Here is a 9,851-nt window from a genome sequence, read left to right on the forward strand (position 1 = left end):
AATTGAATTAGTGAGCATATGTAATGAGGCACAGTAGCTAGAAAAAAGGCAGATAAAAGCTGACACAGACCAGATGCCTCTTTCAGCCACTGCCACACCGACAGGGAGTGTGGGTAAATGGCAGGTGAATGAGAGAAATCAAGATACAGACAAACAACTTGCAAGGATTGGATCATCAGCTACTTACATAGGAGTTTTGAAAATTCCCTGTCCTCAGGGCATCAAAGTTTCTCTGAACTTCCCAAGTATTGTGCAGTTCAAAGAAGACATTGAGAAGGGGTTCATTTGCATTAGAAAAATGTTGAATACTGTGAGAACCAATGGTTGAAAGCAGATCAGCAGAAAAGACAATCCTAACAGCATAGGAACAACAGAAAAAATAACCAACCCCCACACACACAATCAGTCTCCCTTCACCTCCTCAGTAGGATACCCTGCCCATCCTTGAGGCTGCTCATTCTCAGTTACATGCACCTGCATTAGTTAGGGGCTACCAGCACTGCAGCACACAGGGACAGAGCATTCAGTGCCCAGGAGACTTTAACTCTCCCCATCAGCATCACCACAAGCTTGTAACTATATCCTCCATTTTCTGCTCTAGCTTCCTATGGAAAGTCAAACAAACGTCAAAGCCCTTATACTGAAGACAGCCACTGGTAGGGACTCAGGAGCTGCAGGGAGTAATGCAAGCCTGTTGGAAGGAGCCTGTGAGCGGGAGATGGGATCCACAGGTGGGAGAAGAGAATGCCCAGCAGCAGGAATATAAAACACATTACTCCATAGTAGGGTGGAGTCCCAGAGATTATCCTGAGAGCACAGCTACATCCTCAACAAGAACACTCATCAGGCCCAAAGGATCCTGTTTGCACAGACTTCATGTGCCATTCAGGACAAACATCTTGGGACCCACCTTCAGGGAAGCCGTTTGAGCACAGAACTGATCCTAGGCCAATGCCCTACACCTGCCTTTGGCTTGCTGATTTAACATGCACCAACACAGCTGGTCCTACAGCCCACTCATGTAAGCAACACTATGACCCTTAGCACCTTCAGTGGAAAGTCCTTCATCCTTTATAAGCCTTATTGTAAAATATACAGGAAGGAAAATGTGTGCACAAATCACACGCATGGTAGAAACACAGGTCCTTGAATCTTTTCATCTACTTTCTTGCTTCTAAGGCTCAAGGTCCTACATACATTTAAAATACATGCAAATAAATAAATGCATGTATTTTCCTCCCAGGTGCCATTTCCCTGAGCTGTGTACTGCAGCAAGTGCCCAGGTGGGCTCAGCTCCCTTAGTGTTGTCTTTGTGCTGCCTGAAGGGGAACTCGGGACTGCCAAGGTCAAGCAAGTGGTGACAGCCACCCTGCCTACTGCTGCCTGCAAACCAAACCCCTGTCCTGCACTGCCAGGCCATCAGCCTGCCTGGACTTCTCAGATATGCTCAACTGCATTTTTTTAATTATTATAGAAGGACTTGGAGAATAAACGTCAAGAGGAACACACTGTCTACACCTGCTCTATGTCATCCCCTTCCCAGCCTTGTTCAAAGGCACTGTGAAATGGTTTGTAGGCTTCTGTGAATGTAGATGTTCATCAAAAATGTCACCTTCACCAAGCAGAGTTTCAGCTTGTTTCAGGGCTTCCTCATAGAAACTCCCACAGTGAACAGCTCCACTGGGAGCAGCTCAGCTGACTGCAGTGGAAGAGGGTTTGTACTTTTTAAAGACCTCTCCTTTTCTTTATTTCTTTGAATCTTTGTTAAACTGAAGTCAAATTATATTGGAAGAACTGGGGGTATTGGCTTTTAATGACAAGAAATAAGTCATGAAATATTTGTTCACAGACTTTTAGCTTGTCTGTTTATTTTTCAGCTTTACAAATTTCCAGTCTCCCTTGATAGTCTCCCAGGGTGAGCAGAGCCTATAGTCAAAGGCTTGTTGAAGAAGTGAAAACTCAGAATTTTTAACATAAGTGGTTTTATCACTTCTCTTTGCCAGATATTTTATTAAGGGTTAGGAAAATAAGCAAATTAAACCTCCCACTGGTTTTATTATAAATAGATCAGGCACTTGAAGCCCTCCAGTTGTTTGCAATTTGTTTCACAAAAAATAATCTGCCTTTCAATTCTGATGTTGTTCTGTGTAGAAGCAGAGGAGGAAGGTACAATCCTTTAGTTCTGATTTACAGTTTGTTTTTTAGGTCCACCTTCTTCCTTCTACATGAGTCACTTGTGGCAGCTGAGAGAGACTTCTCCCTCTCTGTGCATGAAGGAGAGTTGCATGGTATATTCCAGCAGCTTTTGGAGGAGAAGCCATCCCTCTGCCAACCCCTCCTCTAGCAGCCACCTTTGTCCATGGGCCCTCTATGCATCATTTCATCCCTGCGCTATTTCTGGCCTCATCTGAGATGAGATTTCTACAAACACTATGTCCCACAGGCTTTGCAGCGGGAGGCTTTTCTTTCCAGCTCAGTGGCAGAGGAAAAATGATACTTTCAATCCCCTTTGACTGTAGGCTCTCTTATAGTCCCCCAGGGAGGTAAACAGTAGAGACTGTTTATTAACAGAGGATCCAAATGTGAAAAAGTCGCAAAAGGAAACCCGAAGTGAGGCATTCACCGAATGAGCTGTGATAATCCTGCCTAAAAAACTGGTTTTGCAGAAAATAGAAAGCCAAAAGCAGGAAAAAGAACTATGTAGGCAAGCACTTAGAAACAGTCAGAGAAACAGTATTTCCACATTTCACATGTTGCTCATTTTTATGTTATCAACCCATGAATACAGAATTCCTGTTAGGGTGGTGTGATATAAGGCTGCTTTTATGGCATAGTTTTTCGGGTACTCAATTTCTTGAGAATTTGAGCTACTGCTTATGTACCCTGCTTATAAGATAATTTCCTGGCTAGCTGAGGTACTTCCTTTGCTTTTTGAAAACAGCAAAAGCCTCCCTTTCCCTACTCCCTGGGGGAAGTACCTTGACTGGCAGTAGCAAGGTTAGCATGCCCTGGGAGGGTCCCAGCAGGCTCCCACTCTGCACCCCTCCAGCTTTGCTTGCAAACATGCCCAAGCCCAGAGGTGGGTGGCAGAGAACACTGGGCAATGAAGGAGTCAGAAATAAAGTTAGGCAGAGGAAGTTCAAAAATAGACGAGCTTTTCCTGTAACTCTGGGTTATTTATTTAGTTTGTTGTTGTTGGTTTGGAAATTTTTTTCCCCTCGATAGGGAAACAAAGAAAGGGAAAAGATTTGGGAAACAGGCAAGGGAACAAAAAAAACTTTCAAAGCAAATGGAGGGGAGAAAGAGAAAGATTTAAGAGGAACAATATCAAGGATAAGAGCTTCCTCTAGATAGAGATCAGATTTGAGTTCCAAAGAAAGAACAGAAACCAAGACAGCTGGAAAACCTCCTCTTCTATCCAGGCTTTCAGCACTGTCATTTGCCACTGTGTCCCTGTAGCCCTCCCTGATGCACGCCTCAGGGCTAAGGTTGCTGTAATCCCTGCAGCCAGGCAGGGACACCCTAAGGGGTAGGACCTGGGCTCCCTGCCCCCAGAAAATCGCACAGCCCTGCTGTCTTGAACCCATTCAGTGCCCTGCTCTGCTTTCCCTGACCCCACCAGCTGCTGCCTTCCTACCCCACAGGACCACCCACAACACCACAAGCTCCATGGGGTAGTGAAGAGCTGGACACAGACACGATTGCAGTAGCAGAAGAGGAGGGGAGAATAGGCACGTCCAAAAGTCAGCAAACCCAACTGGTGTATTGCTGACAAAGGGTGCATATACACTGCCAAGGGCTCCTGAAGTGCTGTGTCATTTATTGGCTCTACTTCACTGATCAGAAACTTCACTCAGCTGCAACCCCACTGGAGAGACATTGTGTGTCAGAATAATTACTATCTGGTGAATACAAAACTGTCAGCTGCACCAAATCTGCATCTGCTTCACCTGGAAAGTGGAAAACCCCCTTACAAACACTTCTGGCTGCATACACACACCCCTGAGTGATTCACAGAGAGCTGTCAGAAAGATTTCCAGGGAAGTTTGCTGAGATGCAGAGCAATAACAGGCTATTTTATCAGTGGATTTCACCTGGATCTTAGAGTATTTTACATCACCTCTTATCAGCTTGACAAACTCGTTTAAATGCTGCACCCATGCCAAAGATGAGATGGAGATGGCAGACAGTCACAACGTGGATGTTTGCAGGGCAGCAAGCGAGAGGCTGGGTACCAGGCTTTGACTTCCATGCATGGCTCGAGCTCTGGCAGGGGATGTCCGGCCAAGCCCTCCCAGGATGGGTGTTCCACACTTGGGACCAGACAGCCTCTCTCCTGGGGCATTGCTGGCCTGATGCTCAGTGTGTGCCTAGTGAGTTAATTAGCAAGGGAAAGAGAGAAGCTCCTCACTTCTGCCCCCAGCAGAATCTCTAGTGAATGCTACTTTTTTCCTGCAGAAAGGGTCCTAATCTGGTGAGGGGCCATCACCTGTTCCCTGCCACAGAAGTCAGTGCTGCGTTAGCACTGAGGCCTCTCAGCCCCTGCTAGCTCCAACAGCAGCACTGCTCAGTGTGCTCCTTGCCTCAACCTCTGCCCTCCATCCTTATAAGATGTTGTTTGGTGTGTTCCCAGTTTCTGCTGGCCTCTGTAGTATCTGCTGCTTGTCAGTGACACTGGAAGAGGCCCACACCCTGAGGTCTCACCTCTCTTGCTCACAGCCATAAAAGGGAAAGCAAAATGTTTAAATTTCAATGCTTTGAAGTTTTGTAGAATAAACAAACTTCTTCATGAAGATTGCAATGGGGAAAAAATTCACAGAATCTCCACAAGACGTAATAAATCTGGCATCTATTGCATTATCTGTGCATCCATGGCAAAAAATACATTAAAGACCTGAAAACTAAGTGCTTAGGGACACCATGTAACTGAAAAACAGGGAATCAGTCTTGTTATCTTGGAAGGCAACCAAAGCATCCAAGGCACATATAAAGATAGGATCAAAACCCACTGAGAGAGCTGCAGGCACAGTAGAAGCACAACACTAATGGAATCACTTTAAAGGCTCCTAAACTTGAAACATTTTTTATATAATGAGAGATGTTTTCTTGCATGATGCCCTTGGAGGCCTGCCGTGACTGTAAACATGTACTTACAGAGTGTTTGGGGCCTTCTATGCTGTAGAGAACATGGGTGTGAAAAATGGAAATACATTTGGGGTGGAGGCAGCTTTGGGCCGTTTGTTTGTACTCTGTCTGAATTCCTTGCTGGTCTTGTTTCTAAATCATCATTATCACAGATCCCCAACAGCTGAGTGATCTCCAGTAGAAAAATGTCAAGGCAGGCAACATATAAGGAAAACATGAACATACATTAGGCAGAGCTCTCAGGCATAACTTCTAAACAAGTACTGGATGAAACTAAAGCTCAAATGGATGGAATTCGATGCAGTTTCCAGCCACTTTTTAAAACTTCCTGGGAAAGCTGGTTAAATGAGATTTAGATAAGGCTAAGGCTCGACTGTGCTGCTGTCGAGGGAAAACATCCACACACACATTATTAATGACTGACTTCTGTTTGCACAGTGTCTCAGCACATACCAAAATGCTGGCAACAATTTGTCAGCTGGCCTGTGATGTATAGAGGGTTACACTCAACTGCTGGGATCAAGCACCCTTGAACACCCAGAGATGGTGGTACCTGATGGTAAGTCATTTGGATAGGGATCTTCTCACCTCCTTTTAGCTGCTTGGGACTGAGCATCACATGGTTGTTACTGGTCATGTTCCACCTCCAGCCAAAGCATGCAGAAAGGAGCTAAAGGAGGAGGAAGCAGCCTGTGTGCCACATGAAGGGCCTGAGGCAGAGGGATCTAATTGTCCCACTCAACATCCTACCCCTGGAGCCTACTGATCAGTTTAGCCAGAAATTATTCCTCTTCCTCTAATCCCTGTTTAAAATATCCTGGGCCAAAGACTAAGACAGGCAGGATCACAGGTTCAATCCCTTGTATCAGCCATTCTCTTAAGAGTTGGACTCAGTGATCCTTGTGGGTCCCTTCCAATTTGGAATATTCTGATTCTGTGGTCCCTGGCAAAACTGAGAACACCTGCAGCATGGAGAGGAGAGCTATCAGTGACATGGGAGCACATCAACTGGCCCTACCTGCCATCTGCCACATGTCCTCCTTCCAGATATTTTAGGGGTTGTTGCTCTCTCTGCTGAGATGATGCATGGGGACCCTTGGTGTCCTGTACTCCAGTCTTGGGGTTCCAGGAGCATGAGGGAAAGACCAGCTTTAGGAAACTCACAGCTTCAGTCATCTACTGGCCCCCTAAAGGATTTTTTTTTCTGAAAAAAAAAGTCAATAAATATTTTGCAAGACATGGGACACAGAGACAATCAGATCTGGAATCTACAAGTTTTGGGCAGCCACGTTTTTCATATTTAGGTGTAACTTCCTGCAGACAGTGTGATTTACCTCCTGTCCCTTTATGAATGAGGACTCTTGAAGCCCTACCTACTGGGAACTGGAGCAGCGAAGCTGGGGAAAAGAACGACATTTAAGTAAACAAAGGCTTTTTTATTTTTAATGAAAGCCCCAAGTGTCCTAGTGGCAAACGTGGTGCTAGTGGGCGGCAGTGGAAGCTTGGCTGCTGGAGTGGGTGCTGCAGCCACCCTGTCCCAGCCCTTGTCCGGGGCCAGCGGGGTCACAGCGTGGTCGTGGGTGGCAGGCGGTCCCTCGCCGGGCTGGAATGCGGCAGAAAAGGAGGCTTGTGCGGATGGCGGCTGCTCCCTGCATTGCCATAGCAACACATCTGCTTCCTCCATTTCCGCGTTCCCTGCCAAGGGAGAGCACCGGCCCTGCCGGCGTCAACACAAGCCCAGGAGAAACCCAAGTCCCAACAAAACACCTTTTCTCTGGCCCCTCACTTCCCAGGCCACAGCCCTCTCTGCAATAACTGTTAAAACCTTTGCTCTTCTACAAAGTTTGCCTTCCCTCTGCAGCCCTGTTCTTGAAAAAGCAACATAACCCCATAGCCATTGCAGCCCCAGGGCCAGCAGCACCCCAGCACCCCTCCCTGCCCTGGGTATCATCACACTCCACAGGATGCAGCGGCCCTTTGCCCCATCACCTCACTTTTTTCCAGGCCTGCAAACTTATATTTGCCCCCCACAGAGGCTTGATAAGCACCGACTTTTCCTTTCAGGTCCTTTTCACAGGTTTCCCACAAAAAAATTTATTCTTTGTGAGACTTATGGCAAACTTCCACTTGCAGCAGGTGCAAGCTCCAGCTCCTGTTGATGCACAAATTGGTCATTCACAAAGTCCCAGACTCATTTCCCAGAAGAAAACACTCACGAGTACTTGGATGCTCCCAGGAGAGTGTGGGTTACTGTGCTAAGAAAAGAGTGCCACAGCTCTGGAGGAGCTGTGAATGGCACAAGTACTGTGGCAGAGCTGGACCACTGATGTCCAAGGTGCTTGGATGCTGGTGTTGGCTGGGATGTGCCCCTTTTGCAGCTGGTTTCTGATATTGGGCACCATCAGCAGTTTGGAACCAGTACCTCCCTGCTTGCACAACCTCAGCAGAAATACTTGCTGGCAAAGGCAAAGCAAGTGCTCAGCAGTTGCTCTGACAGTTTATCGGGGCATCCATGCCAAGCTCCTGGGAAGGGCTGCTTGGGCAGGAGGAACCAGAACGACCTGCTTGGCCAATCCAGCCCTGAACTGGCAGGACCACTTGATTGCTCTTCCACTGGGCAAGTGCCAGACCTTGCAGAGCCATTTCCACCAGCTCACAAATTTACTTTTCTCTTCTATTCTACTCCCTCATGCCCCTGATAAGCTTCCCAGTTTGAAAAGAATGTCCAGGTCCTTAGCTTTGTAGAAACTTTTCTGCTCATTGAGGGTAAAACCCCCCAAAGATTAGGCTGTTTTCAAGAAGCCACCAGGTGGGAGAACAACTGTAATGGTTTTTACCATGTCTTACCCTGCTCAAAGTCCACATACAGGTTTTGATGAACTGGTGGCGACACTGAGAAGGGTCAGTGTTCCCAAAATGGCACAGGTTGCACACTGAAACCTCGCAGTGAGGATGTAGCAATAGATTTCTTATATTTAAAGAAAATAATAAATTTTGTTGCTTTGAGGCTGGCAAGTCTTTTACTCAGCACATGCAACACAGAGATGCTGCAGTCAAATGGGCAAATAAACTGCCTCATGGGTAGCATCACCTTCAAAACACAGGTGAGAGGTGCAGCTCTGCTATTTCCAGCAGTTTTGCACCCAAGTGCAGTAAGCCTGTCCCTCTCCCTCTCCACCCCTGCACTGCAGAGCATCACATGCCTTGGGAGAGGGACAAACACGGGGAAATGATGTTGCAGACCTTCCCAGCAATGATGTTGCCTGTATTTGCTCCTCCACTGCAGCTTCCCAAAGTTACTCGTTGCTGAGGGTATTACTCCTCTCTCTGGTTTTGTTTGCAACTTGTTCTGAACTTCTAAAAATCTCATCTAGCTCCTTGCTGTGGTCGACAACTTGCTCCTGAGGGTAACCTTGTGACTGTGCTGAAGTTCTGTGCTGCTTTAACTACTTTCTTTTCTGTACTCACAGCAAGGAAACAGGATGCCAGAGCTTTGCCAAAATATTTTACTAAATAAATAGAACTGCAGGCAGTCTCCACAAGCCAGTCCAACAGTGCCGCATGACCCTAGCTGGCAAGAGACAAGGGCTACATTTAAATTCAATTTTAATTCAGCAAAATATCAACACTTATTTACCAGTCCATAAAATTCATGTGACAAAATTCCTCTGACAGGCAGATTAATAGCCCTCTTACTCCAGCAATGCAAAAGCACAACAAATCAAGTTGTGCTCCAGCCCATGTTCTGGAGTATCACATTGGGCTGGCAGCAACACATGCACAGCAAGTGACTATTTGCTGAAATCCCTGCATGCTCTGGGGCTCTTTGTGCATCTGGAAGTCCCAAATTCCCTAGCCACCTCTGTCTAGTTCCTGAAGTAGCTGCCTTTAGTATAAACTATAATTTAGTATATATACTTTAGTATGTTGCAGCACTGTAAAGGGACATGGTCAGATATGTCTCATTTGGTGCATTGACACAGGTTTTGAAGGAAGCACCATCTTGCCATTACCACCCTCAACATCCATGTTACTGCTGCTGTGCTACATAAAGGATGCTTATGGATATGGTCCCCATACCCCCTGCTTTAGGTGCATCTTTATAGCCTTTGGCAGCAGGGGAGAGGATGGGCTGATAAAATCATGCTTGGTAGTGGAATGGTTCAAGTTTGTCTGCAATGTAGGTGTTTTACTCTACACCCTGGGATCACACTTGCCAGTGATGCCCATGGTGGTACCTGGGAATCTGGCCCTGGACAAAAGCCACCAAACCCCACCACCTATGACTGTTCTCTCTTTGAGGGATGCTCTCTGGACACACTCAGTCTTTCTCTGGCCTGGGAGGGGTGGGGGAAGCCCTGCTCTGAAAACCAGCTCCATTTCAGGCCTGTCCACCTGCAGACAGCCCAAGTGTGAGGACCCAACGTGGCCCCACCAACCACCATGAGCAGCCTCACAGTTTACATGCCCCAGCCAAAGCCATCAGCCACATCATAGTCACTGCACAGCCTCATTTGTATCAAGACAGTGATAAAAACAACTTCTCTGACACCACAAGCTCCTTCAAATGTGTGCCTGGAAGTGAGGTCCTCATGCTGGTCTGGACTTCCTTATGTGGAAGCTCTGGGACTGTTGCCATCAACTGCATATCTGCCAACCTCATGTCCCTGACACGCCCACCCTTCTGATCCCAGAGGGAACAGGGC

The sequence above is a fragment of the Pithys albifrons genome, chromosome 10, assembly GCF_047495875.1.
Source record: "Pithys albifrons albifrons isolate INPA30051 chromosome 10, PitAlb_v1, whole genome shotgun sequence".
Lineage (NCBI taxonomy): Eukaryota > Metazoa > Chordata > Aves > Passeriformes > Thamnophilidae > Pithys > Pithys albifrons.